Source organism: Thermobia domestica, chromosome 8, assembly GCF_964235325.1.
Source record: "Thermobia domestica chromosome 8, izTheDome1.hap1.1, whole genome shotgun sequence".
NCBI lineage: Eukaryota > Metazoa > Arthropoda > Insecta > Zygentoma > Lepismatidae > Thermobia > Thermobia domestica.
In genome coordinates this window covers 270,741,946-270,763,615 of record NC_137461.1, presented here as the reverse complement: position 1 = coordinate 270,763,615, position 21,670 = coordinate 270,741,946, and positions in this window count along the sequence as shown.

Sequence of the window (21,670 nt, the reverse complement as noted above, 5' to 3'; positions counted from 1 at the left end):
AAATCAATGGCTTAAAAAACTAAGATGGAGTAATTACCCAAAAAGAGATAAGAAAAGAAATAGAACAAAACTCGAAGTCACTACTCATTATAATTCTCCAGTTATATAAGCTTTCGAATCATATGCTCTACGAAATTGGCGAGGGTTTGGTGCCCTCAGAAATGTGTAAGCTGCAAACAGTTACGAAAATAAATTCAATTGCCTTCATACATTTAATGAGGCTCAGAATTATTAAAATAATAAATCACGTGAAAAATGCAACATAATATAAATCTATTTGAGTATCTCTTTTCCTCTTTTTTAAAACAAAAACTTTCTTCCTTCCCTATTTCTTTTTTCTCATCTTCTTTCTTTTATTTCTTTCTTCCTTTACCTTTTTTGTTTATGACAAAAAATTTTTTTCTTTTCTTTCTTGGAATTCTCTCTCTCTCTCTCTTTGTCAAGAAGAAGAAACTTTTTCTTTAAAAAAAAACAAAAAAAACTTCTCTTTTTGTTAAAAAATCGAAAAAGTGTCAGTCAGAAACAATTAAATGTACTATTCTTTTTTTAAAAAAATAAAAGTATAAAAACATTGTATTTTAATACAGATGGACACAAGTCTTGGACTAGCCAAGGCCGGAATCCAGGCCGGGTCCCCACCCTCAACTTCGTTTTATTTATATAAATTTTTAATCCTTATGCACGTATCTACAACATAACAAAAAGAACCACAAAATTCGGACCTACATCACATGCACGTCACTGAGTGTTCCCACAGACATAACAAAGATAACTGTACAGTACAGTAGATCTTACTATGTCCAGAATGCCCCCAATACCTTATGGCAGCGTTTCCCAATCTTTTTCAACTTGCGGCACACTACGGGTGTAACTTGAATTCTCGCGGCACACTCATAGATATTATTATTATTAGCAGCAGTAGTAAATAGAAAATACCGTGGTATTTTTTTTTCTGTTATTACTGACCTCCGTCTCACAGAGAAAAAAAGCTCGATCACTGGCTTTCCCCCATCGTAAATCATTATACTTATTTTTCATTCTAATTCAAAAATAGAAAACAATTCCAATGAAATATAGGACTCAGGCTTTTAAAAATATACTTTCTTTTTGAAGACTGTATCCAACCTTTCATTAAGGAAGATCATTAAAGAACAAACGAACAAACAAATCTCTTGTACTTTTAAAACAAATGGAGGTAATTTGCATGAGTGTTTGCTTTGTCGAAAGAGTAGAATGAGATTTTAAATTTCAAGTTATCAAATAACCAGGGGCGGATCCAGGACCGACTTCTGGGGGGGGGCGGTGGGTTGTCATACTGCTACTTTTAAGGGCTCCAAACTTTAGGATGGGTTTTATTTATATATATAAAACAAGAAAGTTTCCTCTTCTGGGGGGGATAATTGCCTCGATCGCCGCCCCCCTGGATCCACCCCTACAAATAACCTGTAACAATAAAGAAGCAATAATGGTTATAACAATAATAATAAATTCTTTTTTGAACATTAAAATTGCACAGACAAGTAACACAGTGTGACACTTATAATTTATTAACATGGTTAATATACGTCATAATTTTTAAATATTAATAAAATTCTGTTTTCGAAATACAATCTGGGTAGTAGTAATGTATATATATAAAATAATATATTAAAATTACAGTATTTTTTTTTCCATTTTAGAGGTTCATAGTAATGTGAAATACAAATACACATTTTTCCTGTCTTGTAATTTGGTTGCTATATAATTAATAATTTTGTTTTCATTTCCTCGCGGCACACCAGCGGCCCATTCGTGGCACACCGGTTGGGAAAAGCTGCCTTACGGGCTCCTTCCCAAAGATTACTGTGGTACTGAGACTTACAACCTTTGTACATGCCGAATTGTTTTCTGTTTCCGAGTAAGATTTAAATAGATCAATACTTTCGCTGCTGAAGCTAAATTACTTAAGCTTGCTGAGCAATCTATTATGATTTATGCTGTCGAACGTCTTCACCAAATCTATGTAGATATATTACATCTACTTGTCCCCCAAGTCTAGTATAACAAGATAGATGAAAGTAGATATTAGACTAAGATTAGTGATCGTTGCCCTCTCTGTAAGAAAGTCGTGTTGTGATTCTGATATAGATTGCCATAAGCGTGTTATTATCCGCTGGTATATAGGATCACCAACGAAGTTGCCTGCGAAGCGAGAATGCACCAAGGCCACCTCCACCTTGCAGAGGAAACTTCGCAAAATTGAAATGCAAGAAAATCCGCCAACACAAAGGTGTATGGCTAATCGTCTTGACGTGTCTTTGGGGACTGTTACACCATCAACTCAAGCTGGAAAAAGTGATGAAAGCTCGCGGCCATCTGCTCACGGATGCCCACCAAAAAAAACGAAAGTGTAACGCGCGGAAGCTGTACGAACGGCATCTGGCAAAACAAAGGTGGATGTACGTCGTAACGCTCGATGAAGCATGGATTTCCCTTTCCGACTGCGGCAAACCGAGAGCCATCATGTACCGAGAGAAAGGCGCCAAGAACTTCAGAAGGTGGGTCCGTGTCTGTAAAGAATCCTTCCCAAAAGGGTTCATGGTCGTTACTGGCTACTGTTACCGACGTAAACTGAAGATTCGTAGGATGGCGAAGAACTGCAAAATAAATTTGCAGTGTTTTCAGGAGCAGATCATGCGGCCGATCTACGAGCTTGAGACTCCAACAATTTACGGAAACGACGATAATCTGGTGCGCATTCACATGGAGAAGGCCTCATCATATACCTCACGATCGTCCCTCGCATTCTACAGGGAGATAGAGGAAGCAAGTGGTATACAGGTGATACCTTTCAATGAGATACCTATTAAATCTCCAGATGCAAGTTCTATGGACTATTGTGGATTTGGATTGCTGAAGCGGGCTTTGGGAAAACGGCGTGTGACAACTGTGGAAGGACTTTGGAAAGCTGTGCAAAGGGAATGGGACAAGATTCCGCTCCCAGTTCTTCAGAGAAGCCTATTACAGTGGAGATTACGCTGTCGGGCTATTGTTAGGAAGCAAGGAAAACACATCGAGCACTTACGGACCTGGTGCCATGGATTCTTCTAAATTTTTAGGTAAGTCGAAATTGGCCAAATGTAGACTGAACAACCTCTATAATTGACGGGTTAAATATGATTCTCAATGGTGTTAGAAAATGATCTATACAACCCTTTACAATATAGCTTGGATTCCAGCGGGACCTACCGCTCTTCCGGATTTTATCTTTTTTATTATATTAGCAATTTCATGCATTTCTATTGATGATACACGCAGTATATTTAGACCGTTATCTACCCACACTGACTGTTCTGTTATATTGTCTTTACTTTTACTGTATACAAACTGAAAGTAGTCAGCAAATTCCTTAGCGATTTCGTCATCGTTGTTTATTTCTTTTCTATTACTAGATAAGAATTCAGCATTTAAATGCCGTGTCTTACTTTTTACAAAATTCCATAATTCGGATGGATTTTGTTCTAAGGATCACTCGGATATTAATACAAAATTCTTATACGCATTCCGCACCTCATTTTAAATATTCTCTCCGTAATCTATTGAACTCTTGGTGATGGAGCCTCCCTGTTTTTTTTTTTTTTTTTTTTTTTTTTTTTTTTTTTTTTTAATTTTCCTATGATGATATGTTTTTGATTTGATTTTCTTAATTATATCCAGAGTAAACCACGTTGTATAGTTTTGAGGGGGTTTTGTTCTCTTCAGAACACAGAGATCAAATATGCTATATATAGTGTCGTAAAAGCATTTAACCGTTTCATCTACATCACTGTATCCTGTACGGTAGTCCCAGCTTACCCGACCAAGTTCAATATAAAGTTTTTTGAAGTCTGTGTTTTCTAAAATAACATCCCGTTACATTACGCTTAGATTTTGCTTGTTTCAGGCGACCCAATTGTATTTCAACGTTCAAAGTTGGGTGATATTCATTTTCTTTTACAAAGGGATAAGGTTCTTTGCTGACTTTTACGTGGTCTAAATTACTTAAAATTAGATCAAGAGTTTTACCGAATTTATTGTATATACATTATTAAATGACTGTAAATTGTTAAATGGCAAGAAATTCTTAATGCATTGTAGTTTGGCAGGAATTTTGAGATAACTATTGTAGTCATTGAAATTTTCTTCCGATAAATTGAAGTAACCAAGTATGAAAAGAATACAACCTGCCGGATTGAATCGGAAGTGTCACTGTTCATTTCAGCGACTCCGAAAACTATAGATTCGACACTAATATCGGTAATTTTTGATCATTTTTAAAATATCTCACCCTCCCCTAAGTTGCACCGTTAAAATGATATAATGAAAACCACTCCAGTTCCGAATCTCTTCTGTGCTGAAAATTTGATCGAGATCGGTCGGGTGGTGTAAGAGTGTCAAAGTCACAAAGATAGTCATTTTTATTTTCATTTTTTAAAAATATATCTCTTCCCCTTTCCCTCCCCTACGTTGCACCTAAAGTGAAACATCCCAAGTCCGAATCTTATCTATGTTGAAAGTTTGATCGAAGATCGGTCCGGTGGTTCAAGATGTATATATATTTCCCCTCCTATCCTCCTCCAACCCTAAGTTCTACCGTCAAATAGAAAAATTAAAAAAAAAAAAATAAAAAAAAAACTTTCCAGGTTCGAACTTCACCTATGTTGAAAATTTGATTCAGATCGGTTGGTTGGTTCAAGATTTATTAACTCACGAACACAATAAATTTTATAAAGATATACAAATATATATATATATATATATATATATATATATATATATATATATATATACCCCTCCTCTAAGTTCTACTCTCAAAGTGAAATGACAGAAACCATCCCGTGTTCGAACCTCATCTATATTGAAAATTTGATCGAGATCGCTCAGACGGTTCAAGAGCTATTGTTTTATTATTCTTTTTATATCTTCCCCTCCCTCCTCCTCCTCCCCTATTTCTACCGTCAAAGTGAATAGAGAAAAACATTCCCAGGTGCGAATCTCAACTACGTTGAAAATTTGATCGAGATCGGTCGTGTGCTTCAAGAGATTAGGAGTCACAAACATAGGCACTTTCAATTTTATAATATAGATCTTGTCACTCAGTCAGGCATGGACGTTCCATAAGACTTATACATAACACAGTTTTAAACTCTAAGAAAGCGTGTATCAACTCACGTAGAGTGCAATGATTACTATTAATACAGATTTATATAATAGTTATATTATGTAATTGTGAATTTTCGAGACTAACTTCATTTTAGATACTATTTAATTGGCTAATTTAACATCCCTTTCAGCTCCGGCGTTATGAGATGTAGATTTACAACTTAAAATGAAATCAGAACCTCATGAAGTCCTACCGGGAATCGAACCCCGGGACTCTCGCGCCAAAGGTGCATTTGCCGACGAAAAAACGCGATGGATCTCTAATGCCCATTTTAAATGGTTTAACACAAGGCAGTTTTTTTGCCCGTTTTAGAAAGAAGTATTTCCTGTGTGACTTCTTGTCGCTAGTGTTGCACACGAGACAAGAAATAAGACTTTCTCGCATTGTTTTGTAAATTTATGTACGTACAAAATTAAATCGATGCTTCAATTTTCTCCCTTAATTTCATCGGAAGTCATCACAATCCTGGTACGCCACGAACGAAGTTTTATGGCAATTGTTAAACTTTATTTATTATACGAGTATGTTATGTAACGGCTTGCGTCTCGTTAACGTTTATAAATGCTTTTCACTGTATTCGAACGATCACTTTATCAATTTATAGTTTTTCTACTATGTATCACGTAACACTGAAAGAAGTGGGATCTGAGATCTAACACGTGAGAGTCCCACAAGTTGTCGCTAAAATCTGATTGCCACATAGCACATCTGATAGAGCATCATGAGAAATGAACATGAGCAAAATTTAAGCTGCTATGGACCAGAAGGATAGGAGCTACGGGGCTTCAAAATTTGAATATCCACAGAATTATATCCTGGAATTATGTACGTTGAAAGTATATATATCTTGAAAACCGTTAAAGCAATCAAAACAAAAGTTGCACAATATAACGAGAACAAAATGTCCTATCGAAAACCATAAACAGTGTTGTCATAGGTGAAACAGTGTTGCCAACTGAGCATAAAAATATTTTATTATAAATAGCATCATATACAAGTGTGCACAGATTTAAAATGCATTATTATCACTAAACATAACAGTGAAGTGTACTGGTACAGTGTTGCACGCTATTGGAGCTACATGTGCTGAAAATGTAACAATGGAGAAGTCTGATGTGTGGGAACAAAGGGTAATGAAAGAATGCATTAAAGAAATGTGAGGATTTTGCAATATACTTCTGAAGTCCCGATGAATAACAGACAACTCGCGAAAACTAAATGATACACGCGAGGAAAGAAACACGTGTTTTCTAATTTCGTAAACTGGTTCTCCAAGTTATCTTATCAGTATTTGGAAGAGTACTTTCTTGGTTTGGTCTTTCGCGTTCTATTACTTCCTCTCCTACATACCATATAATTATGTTTGTACACCGTAATATTACCATATTCACATTGGAAATATAATTATTTCGTTACTATCTCATTTTGTTTTTAGTCGGACCGGATAGCGGTGTGGTCTAGAAGGCTAGAGAACCGACATATTAGGTATCGCGGGTTCCAATCCCGCCTCGGACATGTTTTTGTTACATTTCACTGTTATCTTTCTCTTTCATAGTGATTCGAATCCCACTTTGCACTTCTATATAGCTTCGAAGCTGACACAGGACGTAAAAATGGCATCACTCAATTTCGTTTTTCAAATACATCAATATTTTGAGACACTGCTGACATTTTGCTATGTTATACTATCTGTGTTATGCATTTGAACTAAATTTATAGTATGAGACCCAGATTTCTTTATTACCATCTGTTGCTACATATCAGATCTCTCCATTGTACATTTCAGCATACGTAGCTCCAATAGTGTGTAACACTGTACCACTACACTTCGCTATTATGTTTAGTGATAATAGTGCATTTTAAATCTGTGCACACTTGTATATGGTTCTATTTATAATAAAATATTTTATGCTGAGTTGGCAACACTGCTTCACCTATGGCAACAGTGTTTATGGTTTTCGATAGGGCATTTTGTTCTCATTATATTGCGCAAATTTTGTTTTGATTGCTTTAACGGTTTTCAAGATAGGGCCCATATACTTTAAACGTACATAATTCCATGATATAATTCTTTGGATATTCAAATTTTGAAGCACCCTAGCTCCTATCCTTCTGGTCCATAGCACCCAGTGGCGGAGCCAAGGGAGGGCTGGAGGGCCAGGCCCCCTTGCTCAAATTCTTGGCCCCCCACACAGACTGATGTGAAATAACTTACATACTTATTGGCCAATGAATGGATACTTCGTGACCCTCGTATAATGCTGACGTGAAAAGGGTATTCTCTCTCAAGAATGTGCAATGAACAGAGGAAAGAAATAGTCTGCAAGTGTCAAGAATTGAGGGAATAACTAAATGTGTATTCAACTATCGAATGAGCTGCTTAGAATTCTTTGGTTATTTAAGTCAGCGGTGATGTCATCTTTGCAGGGCTTCTAAATCAGATAAATATCAGGAGTGAGAGTAATAACTTGAATGTGAGTAACTTATTGATTTTATATAATGGTGTAATGTTCTTTCTTTAAATTTGTTACTTGAAAATAAAACTCATATAGGATATTCGTTTGTTACAAAATAGTGACAGTAACCATATATATACTGTGTGTGAGAGAGAGTGCATGAAGCTGGAAAATCCAAGGTATTGGCCTAAAAGGGGATAATCTTTGGTACTCTGTACGTGTTATTTTAAATTTCCATTCTTCTGCATCATGCATTTCTTGACGTGCTTAAAAGAAGTGCCTACTCGTGCTTTTAAATTTCCACTTTAATTATCATTATTTTCAAACAGAAATTACAGTGATAAAATTCCTTGTTAGCTTCTGCATTTTATATATATATACTAGCAGCGTTCACCCCGCTTCGCTGCGGTCACCCCGGAACGCAATAAACTTTGTTACTTAGATAATTTTTACTTTTTCGCTTTCAAGTGATATGATAAAAACCATAGAAGATTGCAGTAAATGTTAACATTATATCGCCTGTCATTTATGTTAACCCGCCCCGCTTCGCTGCGGTCACCCCCGAACGCAATAAACTTTGTTACTTAGATAATTTTTACTTTTTCGCTTTCAAGTGATTTATAGCGCCTGTCAGTTATGTTAACCCGCCGAGTCACAGGGTCATGCGGGTTGCATATAAATACGTTTATTTTTATACCTATGATGAACTAATAACAAAGGATTTGTACGTATGGACACCTGAATGGTCAATTATCTCAAGACACTGGTAATTGAAAATTAAAGTGATATGATAAAAACCATCTAGGGTCCAAATCCTAACAACCCCCCAAAAATGAAAGAAATCGGTTCAGCCGTATTAGCGTGATGAGCGGACAAAGGATTTTGTGCGTTCTCTTTTATATATATATATATATATATATATATATATATATATATATATATATATATATATATATATATATATATATATATATATATATATATATATATACTAACTGCGCCTGTATACCATTACGACCTAAAAGAAAAGACTTTTAGAAGTTTGCGAACATTACCGTAGCAAGGGGAGGGGAATTTAGAACATCTATAAAACTAAAATTTTTGCCACCGAATATTACACCAGTGGAAAAATATTGTGCAATAGCAAAACCCGTGTTCTTGCAAAGAGATATTTTAAACTTTTGCTTGCTATATTATTTTCGCAAATTAACCTAAGAGTCCGAAAAATCTCTTCGGTGTTTTACACATTTGGTGTGAAGAATTTGCTTCATTCTTCGAACAATTCACTGCTAGTATTGAGAGAATAATATGGAAGATTACTTAAGTATCTGTTGCATTTAAATCCATAGTCTTACATCTAAGTTTCATTTTTTCCCTCGTCTGATAAAATTATCAGTAATTTTCAGATTAAAATTCCGTAAGAACTTACAGTAGCACAAGAAGTGGCAGTTGTAAACACAGGAAGGTATACGTCTTCTTAATTTTGGTGCTGGATTTTGTTCTGCCAAACTTTTGGAGAATCTGAGCAAGTCTTGAAAGAGATTCACTTTTTGTTTATCGTTCTGAATTTAGTGTAAATATATTTTTTTTCTTGCTAAATGCTAAATTTCTAGTTCTTTTAGGGTAGTGTTTCTGACTCAGGTAATGAAGCCAAAAAAAAATCTCTTCAATCCTAAATGGGAGAGTATGTCGTACTTGACGCAATATTTGGGACCTGTTAAACACAGTTAGAGCTTCGAAATATGCTGTTGGAGAAAAATAGAGAAAATAAAATGGACAGAGAGAGTAACAAACGAAAATGTTTTAAAACGGATAGGAGAGAAGAGGGTGCTTCTAGTCACCATCCTTTGTAAGAAGGCCAATTGGATTGGACACATCTTGCGAAAACATTTTCTTCTTCATACTGCCATAGAAGGAAAGATGGAAGGGAAGCGAGGAATAGGAAGAAGAAGAAAACAAGTGATCGATGATTTGAAAAACAGAAGAAAATATTGGGAATTAAAAGAGGAAGCTGAAGGTCGAGAAACGTAGAGGAAACATTTCCAGGCCCAAATCTAAAATTGAAAAAAAAAATCATTAGTCTCAGGACCTTGTCGAGTTGAGTTGATTTTGAATTTAACGTTCCTTTCAGCAGCGAGGCTATATGAGACGGGCCTACTGATTTACGTGGAATCCGAACCACATGAGCTCCCACCGGGAATCGAATCTGGGTCTTCCACGCCAAAGTCCAGGACCTTTCGAAAGGTAGAATACTTAATTAATAATAATAATAATAATAATAATAATAATAATAATAATAATAATAATAATAATAATAATAATAATAATAATAATAATAATAATAATATATTTGAGGATTCAATACTGCATCTGAAATCACAAACTGGTCAGACCAACGCAAGGAAGAAGGCGTAAAGTAGCAGGGGCGCCAGGTAAAGAAGGTTGGGAACCTCTGCTCTAGGGGAAGACCATATCCATCACGTGATGCTACACCTACTTATTCAAGAATATGGGGGCAAATTTTAGAATTTAGGGGGAGAGATTTTCCCGTCTAATAACAATAAAATAGCCTACCAACACAGGAAATGATGATATTACACAACTTAGTCATTTAGTAATGAAGAGGTTTATAATGAATATCTTAAAAGCAGATCTACAAGGTTTGAATTTTAATGTAGAAAAATAAAATCTCTTTCAACCTTGAACAATCTTTGTGTGATTTTCTAATTTAGCTCGATATACAGTATAAGTCCTCTTCTTGCTTTTCAACTGAAAAACAAACTGTTGTTAACAGTAATGAGGGAAAGTGTAATGACCGTATATAAACTGAGGAAGCATCTCAACCGTGTCCCACTTTGAAGTCGTGAGAACAAGCAATCATACCTCATTATGTCTATCATAAATAATTCTTGGTTACTTGACCTTCGGTGAATGCATTTCATTAACAACTTACAACAATGAGAAAATGCAGAAAAAATAATTGCTGAGTCATTCCCTCAAGAAATGCTTAGTAATGTGCTTTTAGATCAAATAATTTCATAAATACGGATTTAGAATACATAAAACATGCCAACGTGTATGGTCGAAGAACTTGCTAGAAATACTTTCTCCAGTAAAGGCATGTAAGAAATGCTTTCTTACGGTAAACGTAGCATTTTCAAAAATAACGTTCTGTCTGTTACATGCAACTTGGAAAGCTATCGTAATTTTCATCTTGAAAATCTTTAAGAGCCATAGGTGATACGTTTGTTGACAACTCCAAACTATTTTCGACAGTGGTTCTACAAGCTTTCCAGAAGTACAATAGGTATTCCTTATATTGACTCGGCAACTCGAAGAAATATGCGTAGTTCCAAAGAGCCTAATTTAAAAAGAATTAAGGTGTCAGGCAATGTCGTAAGCAGAAGTTCGTCAAGGGGCGTTCAAGCTCCCAAGTTCATATAATTTCAGGTATTTTTTTACATATCTTAACAGTGGCGTATTTAGGATTTTGTTTCGAGGGTACTATGCACAACACGGGGAACCAAAGAGACAATTGCCCATTTGAATTTGAGAATTAAATATATTTTAATTGATTGTCTACTAATATACTAGGAAAAAACGTGAAACTCATATGTCGGTGGAGGATCTTACCGCCCCCCCCCCTTCCTAGGCAAATCAGAAATGACGCTTCTTCAAACACGACATGTTGAATATTTGTAATCTCATTTCAACTTAACTGATTTTATTTTAGAAAAAAAAAATGGAAATATTCAGTTTTATCTGTGCTTTTTTTTACCTGAAAGAAAATGTTGAGACAAGTTGAAGCTGAAATATAATGGTTGCAATTTTAATTGGTAGGGAACACCAACCGTGCAAGTTGATGTGGAACACTAGTTTCGCTTATCAGCTCCTCTTGGTTTTGGTGTTACTGACGACAGCAGAGTTGAATCACAACTAACAACGGTCGAAAGTATGATAGGAGAAACGAAAGAAAGTAACAACTAAGAAAAAAGAAACAGAAGAGTAGAATGGACGAAAGAAAGAAAAAAAAGAACGCAGTTTTTGCATGGAATGAAACTTGACAAAAACAGTATTATTTCTGAACAAACAGCATAAGAAAATGGAAAGTCAATGAAATTATTAGAAATAGTAAGAAGGATTACTGTTGTACGTGGAATGTGAAAAACTAACAAATTTATTTCGCGGGCGGGGGAGGGGGAGGCTTGAGTCCGATAGCTCCCTTAAATACGTCACTGAATCTTAATATGGTAAATGTTTATTTTTGATAATATCGTGATCAAAGGGAAGGGAAACTCCGAACCCCTTCTTTTGCGTACACCACTGGTGTTAGCCCTATACAATTCAATTTTCCGTTCCAAAGGTTGGTTACTTTTTGAATAGTCCAACCATTCTGATGTTCTTTTATTAATGTGAAACAAATTCTGTAAGTAGCACCGAAGGGAAAACAGAAACATAGTGTGTGACCTGTGACGATGATCACACGTGGATTGAGGAAACACGGAGAATTAGAGATACAACGCTCGCCTCTAGTTCGACAGGTCCCTGGTTAAGTTCCTTGACATGAGAGCTCCTAATGAATAACATCATGTTCATAGGTTTCCTGGGTTCTTTCGTTACTTTCATTCCATAATTCTTTCATAATGATACACTTCCAAAATCATTTGTCCCCTTTAGCCTAAGGGCGTAGTAGTGGCGTACGTAGGATCCAAGCACTCGATTTCATATCCTTTCTAGACAGGTTATATATATATATATCCAAGGTGAGCTATAGCCCCCCCCCCCTTGACGCCTAGGTATACACTGGGTAAAATGGGCTTCAGTCCTGCTTTACACTGGATAAAGATGCAAACTATGGTTTAGCCCCTCCCTTGATCATATCCTGGATCCGCCACTGTATATACCCGATACCGGGTATTCTAAAAATGGCGCCCACGGACCACAGGGTATTATTCTAGAAGTCAAAATAAAGCAAAAAAAAAAAAAAATATATAATTCTATACTTTTCGAGTCCTCGTCTGGAGACATAAATTGCACTATATGCCAACGTCGCAAAGAAAGAACCATAGATTAGATCTACCAATCTATCAAATAGTTACATCGATTCTTTCCAGATGGCAGCTAAAGTCTATATTGATTGACACTAGCATCACTTACTAGTGTAGCAATCAATTCAACTGCTTGTTGTATTGGTAGGGTAATGCTAATGGCTCTGTCAGATGTATGGGTTGGCAGTGGTGTCGTGGCGCCCGCAGCGCCGGACCGCTGGTGGTGGTGTGTTAGGTCGGTCTCCATACTACGTCAGGCGCAGTGGAGCAGCAGTGTCCAGTGGCTGCAGCAGACGGAGGTAGTGTAAAATAGGAGACCTCTCAGATTTTCAAAGAGGGCAAATTGTTGGTGCGCGGTAATGTGGACTGAGTGTGACGGCAGTGTCTACTGTGTTGGGTGTGTCGCGTGGGACAGTGTCGAAGGTGATGACGGCCTACACAACACACGGGAAAACCACATCGGGGAAGCTGAACAGTGGGCGGAAGAAAATCATGAGTGAGAGGTCACGCCGGGTATTAAAGCGCATTGTCACGCAGAACCGTCGTGCCACTGCGGAGCAAGTGACGGAGGAACTCAATCAGCACCTCCCCCACCCTGTTTCGACAATCACAGTCCGCCGCGAATTACATGACATGAACTTACGGGGTCGTGTTGCACGGGCCAAACCGCTCATCAGGGACCATAACGCTTTCGCACGCCGCAAATGGTGCCGCGACCATGCAACTTGGACCGTTGAGGACTGGAAACGTGTGATATGGTCGGATGAGTCATCCTTCACCCTGTTCCCAACCATGGACCGTGTTTATGTGTGCAGAACGCCCAACGAAGCTTATGATCTGCAGTGTCTCCGCCCAACTGTGAAACATGGCGGCGGCTCGGTGATGCTGTGGGCTGCCCTATCATGGTTTTCATTGGGTCCTGTGGTCACACTTAGCGGACGAATCACTGCCAACGATTATGGCGCAATTTTAGGAGACCACTTGCATCCTATGGTCCGGATGTTGTTCTTTGTTTGCACATCTTCCTCACCGAAAGTAACACAATTGTCTTTTTTCCGTTTTATCCACTTTTGTAAAACGTTTTGTGGCATTTTCCAATTGCAAAGTAAGTTCTTATTTCGACACGTCTAACTTAAGGAATCTTCTGAACTGCTCTAATATGATCAAACATCAGAGATTGCTGTGAGCTACTAACACGCTACAAGTCTTTACTATTGTTTTCCACCCTCTCCTGTCAACAATTTTTCCTCAAATATTTTTCATCTGAATGAAACCAAAACAACAAAGCAAAATCTTTATTTTTACCCGTCCTTTCTTTCATATTTTCTCCTAGGTTAAGGAAATTACTTGCTGAACATTTATCGAAATCCGTTGATCGCCACATTTATGCCAATTGGGACTAGAAGTGAGTGGTATTAAACCGAGGTTTCCTGTTGTAGTTAATCCTATTGGGAACTGCAGTGAATGATTCAAAATAGGAGATGACAGTTCACTTGTTTTGTTATTTTTGTCGAAGTGAATGATTTCATGGGCTCAAATTTGTCCATTCCCTCTTAACCCTTCAACTAAGGTAACTAATTCTTTTCAGTATTGCCTGCCTTAGTCTGCAAAGGCTTTGGGTCAAAGAAGATAACGTGAAAATATGTTCATTGCCAGAGGCGAACCTAGAGGGTAAAAACTGGGGGGACCAATCAGACCCCAGACTATGATAGGTATATGATGAGTTCACTATAAACTTTCACAAATATGTACATAATAGCTTAAATTATTTTTGTCACCCAAAAAAACTGGGGGCTTAGTCGCCCCGGCCTAGATCCGCCACTGTTCATTGCTATGTCAAACAATAGAACAATAACTTTAAGGTCACCTTCTCTTTCAACACCAGGGATTTCTGGAAAACTTGATTTCCATATCCTTCAAAATACAAACATTTATAAAGAATAAAGACGAGATTAGCGAACACAGTTTGTCTAGGAACTGTTTAGTGACATGTTTTGTTCTGAAATAGAGTACCGTCAAATGGGGTGAATAGAAACATGGGGGTGAATAGAAACAAAACTCCCAGATTAGTTTTGGATTTATCTGGACGATAAATTAATCAAGAAAACTGAAATTTCTTAACATAGTCTTATACGGCTAAAGTGTCCAGGGCAGAGACAAAATGTTTTACTGAGTTGGGAACACTGAGGTAGACGGCAGTAGCATTAATGTGTTACTGAAATCTTACACGGTATTTTAGCGCTTCTCAAACTTTCTTGGTAAGCATGACATTTTCATATTTGTTGCATTGAACATATGCCTATTTTGTAGTTTGTTGTTTCATTTACTGACGTTCATAGTAAAAGTTTTCCTTTTGTAAATTATTTTTAATCAAAATTTAAATTTACTGTGTTATTGTTATGATTTTTAATTAGTGGGGTGAATAGAAACACTTCTTGGGAAATTCTTGAAATTCCTCAAGGAGTGGAAAATTCTTGATTAGCAGAAAATAGGACCTGATAGGAATGTATCAACCATCTCTAAGAACAAATTTCCAAGTCTTCTGAAAAAAAAAGTGTGAAACTGAAGGAGGAAAATATCAGGGCTGGATTTGAAAAGTGTGGAATTTTTCCCCTTTGTCGAGACCAAATACTGAGGATGTTTCCAAAAAAAGACAATGAACGAGAAGAAACAGAACAGCAAAAGTCATAGACTGTAAACCGTTCCCTTATGGATCTTCTCAGGAGTATGAGAGAAGATGAAAAAATTAAATAAGGGAAGAAGAGAGTACGAATAGATGTTTCTGGTAAGAGTTTTGGTTTGTTTTCTGAAAATGATACATTTTCATCAAATCACAACGAAACTCAACCTACCTTTGTATTGTCGGAAGAGGAGAAAGACAACACTCCAGAAGACAACATTCCAGACGATCACGAACTAGATGATGGTTTTCTAAAGCTGGTGATTTTGCTGTGGTAAAATGAGAAGCTAAAACTCGATGAGACTATTCAGCACCCAAGTGCGAAAATGGGAACATGATGCATATGTGGGAGTGTTTTATAAGAGAGCACATAAACAATGAAATTTTAAGAACGAAACTGTTGGGTTTTATTAGGAGTTCGTCAGCACGCTTTAAGTATATGATAACTTTCGGGCCCCTTCGTGGCTAAGCGGTTAGCGTACGCGCCTTTGGCGTGGGAGACCCGGGTTCGATTCCCGGCGGGAGCTCATGTAGTTCTGATTCTACGTTAATCAGTAGGTCCACGTCTCATATAGCCTCGCTGCTGAACGGGACGTAAACCTCAAAATCAACTCAACTCATGATAAGTTTCCCTGGTGATTTCAGTGGTTTAAATCTTATTCAAATATCATCAAAACTATATGGTCGTTTATACCTATATTGTGCATTGTATTGTTTTATAAGTTTGTAACTTGTGTAATACTGGTCTTATTGAACTAATATCTTGCATGTATCAAATAAATAGTTCGTTTCAACAAATACGCTGTTTCTTTTTTACCTTTCCAATAGTATAAAAGAAACAACAATGAAAATAAAGTAATTGTTTCTATTCACCCCATGGGTAGGGGTGAATAGAAACATTAAGAAAAATCAAGGTGAAGAAAAGTGGAATTGATAAATTAATATGACGTTTACTGAAATTCATTAGCATATTAAGACCTTTCTTTTGGAATAATCTGATACGCGAAATCTTTAACATTACCAGACTTATATTCTCATATAGCCAAAAATGTGTTTCTATTCACCCCATTTGACGGTATATGAAAGGCAGTTGCTGCTTCTTCCGAGAAAAGTTACAAACATCAAAGTAGCTACCAAAATACATTGTTAGAACCATTTGGAGGGAGCCCGGCTCTCTTCCCTACGTACTGATCTGTGATAAAATTAGCCTTCTCTCGTCCCCTGGGTGGGGTTGGGGGAAAAATGGGATCGCCATTTTTTTTTAATTACAAATTTTGATTATACTGGAAGGAGTAAATACATTTTATTCCAAACATCTTTTCTATTCGCAATAGATGGCACTGAATCAGTAAAAAGTAGTTTAATATCTCGACAATTGGTAGACGTCACGTTTCTTCCAGGATAAATCTGCGATAAACTGTACCAATTTTTTGTCTCTTGATACAGATACAAACTACGTAGTGGATCCGCCCGCTTTAAACGTTCTATCGACTCGTGTTAGGTGGCGTGGAAGATGGCTCTACATTCGGCTTGAATTCAAAGAGCTCCTTCGTGACTAAGCGGTTAGTATACGCGTCTTTGGTGTGGCATACCTGGATTCGGTCCCCGGTAGCGGCTCATGTAGTTTGGGTCTCACTCACACGTCGAGCTATAGGACTACATCTCGTCATATAACCTCGCTGCTGAAAGAGACGCTAAACTCAAATCAAATCAAAATATATTATATTAAAGTGCATTAAAGTACTAACATTGTCATTCTACAGACTGCCTGAAGTGATATCTGGTTTTGAATGTGTCTGCATTAAACGCATCATTTAAGTGTTGAATCCGTAATGCCATTAAGAAATGGGGAATTGGTATTACGCAGCTCACAAAGTAAATCTATATTTTATGACAAAAGCACAGTAATAATTTAACACGTGTCAATTTCTTAATTTATATTGCAGCCAAATGATGCGTGGATCAAGTCTATTTTTCATTTTTTTTTTTTTTTTAAATTTTAATTGTAGAAAGAACATTACTTTTGTTTCGCTACTTCAGTGAAAAACGAGAGAATGTTACAGATGAACATTTCTGGACCAATGCTATGAAATAGCTAGCAGATGGATCATTTATAAACTCTTTACTCCAGAGCAAAGTTGCCAACCTAAGAACAAAATTATTGGTTTTCGTCTTTAAAATTATCGTATATTCGTTATGCACGTGATAATTGTAGAAACAAATATAATACTATTAATAATAGCAATCGGATATAATAAACTTATCTAGTGATATTCAATTTCGAACTCACTATTTTATTTAAAAAAAAATCCTTGCTACTAATTACTCTGAATAACATTTCCACCCTCTCGTAAACGTAATTGAATTTAAAGAATTGATGCAAAGTTGCCATTTGAAAATTCTGAAATTGTAATTAATTTATTTTAGCGGGAGTAACTGTTAAAAATCTTAGTGTGTATGTTTCATTTATTAATTATTATTTGATGCAATCTACAATTTATTTATATATTCAAAAACTTAAAAAATGTATGCATTATAATCATCATCATCATCATAGGTATTCTGCCTTTATTGGCAGGTCACTTGCCGCAGCTGACAAGGGAACCTTAAGAAAATAATAGTTGCAGTTAAAGATGTGACCTATGCCAATTGAAAGAGCTGTAACAGAGATGATCATTCCCAAAAAATTAGCTGCCCACAGCAATAGGTTCAAGAAATATAAGGGGTGGAAGTTCGGAAAACAGCACGTTGGACAAGGGGAAAAATTGCAAATTCCGAAAAAAAAAAAAAAAAAGGGCATGGCAAAATACAATGCTGACAAGTGATGTATAGAAAGAGACTTGCCACAATAGGGAACAAATGAAGGCCACCAGTGGGGTCACCAATGTTGCCAACTGCAATGAAAAGTACATACTTCGCAAAGAGCACTATATGAAGTGAGCGCAATATTCAGTGTTAACCTGTCATGTAGAACATAAGATATGACGTGTATAATCAGTGGTAGAATCTAACAAAAGAAAACTACTCCTATTATCAGTTGTTGACTCAACCCAACCATTTCATGTTCCCCGACTTGACACTGCCTCAATCACTCTAGCATTGATGCATTCCGACTAATGCCTGTTGCCGGACTTTTCTTTTTGTGAAGCGAGTTGCCTAACTATATTAGACGTGTCTAGATTTTCATGGCCAGTGTTGCCAACTTTGGAACTCGTTTTTCTTTTCGAACGTCGGTTTCCTGCATAGTTGGTGCTTTCTTGTTTTGTTCATTCTAATATGCACAGCTCGTGATCAAATGTGGCGCATTATGGCCAACTTCGTGTTTTCCGTATTTTTCGTACTTTCCTTTCTTCTATTTTCTTTTGTTAGATTGTACCACTGATTCTATATGTCATATGTTATGTTCTATATAATAGGTTAACACTGAATATTGCACTCACTTCATATAGTGCTCTTTGCAAAACATGTACTTTTCATTGCAGTTGGCAACACTGGTAGCCCCACTGGTGGCCTTAATTTGTTCATTATTGTGGCAAGTCTCTTTTTATACATCACTTATCAGCATTGTGGTTTGCAGTGCCCCCCCTTTTTTTTTTTTTTGCGGAATTTGTACTTTTCCTCCCTTGTCCAACCTTGCTGTTTCCCGAGCTTCCACCCCTCATATTTCTTGAACCTATTGCTATGGGCAGCTAATTTTTTGGGAATGATCATCTCTTTTACAGCTCTTTCAATTGGCATAGGTCACATCTTTAACTGCAACTATCATTTTCGGAAGGTTCCCTTGTGAGAAGCTTCCATGCTCCACGGTCCTCCGCTAACCTTTTCGTGTTTGCGTATGATCTTTGTTTTAATATCATCCATTAATTGTAGTCTCCTTCCCCCCTCCCTCTTTTTCCCGCCACCATACCCTCTAGGACGTCCCTCATGATACAATCTCTTCTTAGGCAATGCCCCAACCAGTTTCTCTTCCTCTTCCTAATAATATCTAAAAGTGTTCTTTTCTCCCACCATTTCTAACGTACTCTCATTCGTTTTCCACTCGACCCAACTAATTCTTTCCATTCTTCTCCACACCTACATTTCGAAGGCTTCCAGTCTATTTTCATCACCTTTACGTAATGTCCACGTTTACGTCCCATACAGTACAACACTCCACACGAAGCATTTTATGAGTCTTTTTCTCAACTCTTTATTCAAGGTCCCACAAAACAGTTTTCTTCCTCTTAAAGGCTTCTTTCGCCATTCCTATCCTTGCTTTTATTTCACATTCGCACTTCATGTTTATTACTAAGAATACTACCCAGATATCGAAAACTATTCACTTGTTCTATTTTCTCCCCTCCTACTTTTATATTTGACACAGACCCCTTCGTTCCAATCATCACGGCTTTTGTCTTTCTAACATTTATTTTGATATCATTATAAAATTGTCATATATTCATCTGTTATTACAAGGGCATTAACATATACAGCATTAAGGCTTAACCCTATAATACCCAGAGTGTGATATCGTAGAATCAAAAAAATATGCTTTCAAGTACTTCTGGGAGGACAAAATGACAAGAAGTTCAGCAATAATCCAGTAGGTGGTGTTGAGCGTACTGTTACAGATGTGTCACAGTGGGCATTAGCAGCAAAACACCATTGTATTCAATATAAAGAAGTAAAATCCCAATGTTACATATATGTAACGCGGGGTATTATAGGGTTAAATAGTCGTATATCACAATAAAATATCGTGTTGTTGGCAAGTCTGATCCAGAACTTGAAACAGGACACAAAAAAAAAAAAAAAAAATACTGGTAAAGTTTAGTGTTTTCACTCATAGTCATCTAATTCCCGAAACCTGAGCTGAGATCATTCGCATTTCGAAAGCCCATTGAGGCATTTTGTTTCCATTATGTTCTAAATTATCAAAGCACACATGCCAATCCTATGATCAGCTCTCCAGTAATATAATTTCTCTTCCATAGTGGATTGCTATGCATTATTGAGAACCAAACAAGCAACAAACGAGAAAACTCGGGTATTCGAAGAGAGATTCATCGCAACTATTTGATATCAAAAGAGAATCCTTCTATCCAGGGGTGGATCCAGGACCGACCTCTGGGGGGAGGCGGTGGGTTGTCATACTGCCACTTTTAAGGGCTCCAAACTTTGGGATGGGTTTTATTTATATATATAAAATAAGAAAACTTCCTCTTCGGGAGGGTGATCGTCCCCCTGGATCCGTCCCTGCTTCTATCCAGGCTCCTGTGCTCCAAATAATTTGCCGCCCCCGCACAAAATTTGCCGCTCCCGAAAACGACCAATATTACAGTTGAATTCACAATCTTTGCGATCGCTGAGTTTAATGGTATCAGTTTTCATTATGTTCAAGCTCATCCTTACCCGTTGGGGTGAGAGTGGAAGAGAATTACTTTTTAAAAATAATCAGATAAGCTAGCTAATGAATAACTACTGTAATTAGAGCGAATTAAACACGTTAACATATTTTCTCTCGTTTGCGTGGGACTCTGCGGATTGCCAGTTTTAAATGCTAGGCTACTTTATTGTGAATATTAAAAAAAAAAAAAAAAAAAACGAAATTTTGCTGCCCCCTAAATTCTGCCGCCCTGTACTAGAGCACAGAATAGCACTTACCTAAATACGGGCCTGCTTCTATCATGAAGGAAAAAAAAACTGTATTACGCTCTTTTCTTCAAGAAAGTAACTCGTTTTTGGTAATATATTAGCGATCGCGATTAGCGATGCAATTTTTCATTTCCATTACAATTCCATCCTTTTTTTTTTGTAGCAAACTGCGATGCGATATCGCTAAAAAAAAAAAAAGATATATAATAAATGCTTATTTTTTCATATCTTGATCAAGCGGGGTTTAAATCCCGAACCCCCTTGCGTACGCTACTGTATCCGTGGGGCATTAACTTAAAAAAGTAGTACTGGATTAATCCAATTTTGGCTTATTACGTACATAGGCCTATTGCTAAAGCGTAATGAATTTAATAATAATAATAATAATAATAATAATAATAATAATAATAATAATAATAATAATAATAATAATAATAATAATAATAATAATAATAATAATATAATGGTTTCACAGTTCTCAGTAATCTACCAGAACATGTTGACATCACTTGTTCGATGTCCATTTATAAGCCTATGAGGCTAGGGTTGCCAACTGGCCGGTTTTCACAGGCCTGGCCTGAAATATTGCTGTTATTTTGATTAAAGTCGGTGACCAGTACAAACTTCTTACCAGCCCCTTTATGACCTTTTTTTTTTTTCAAATATGTAG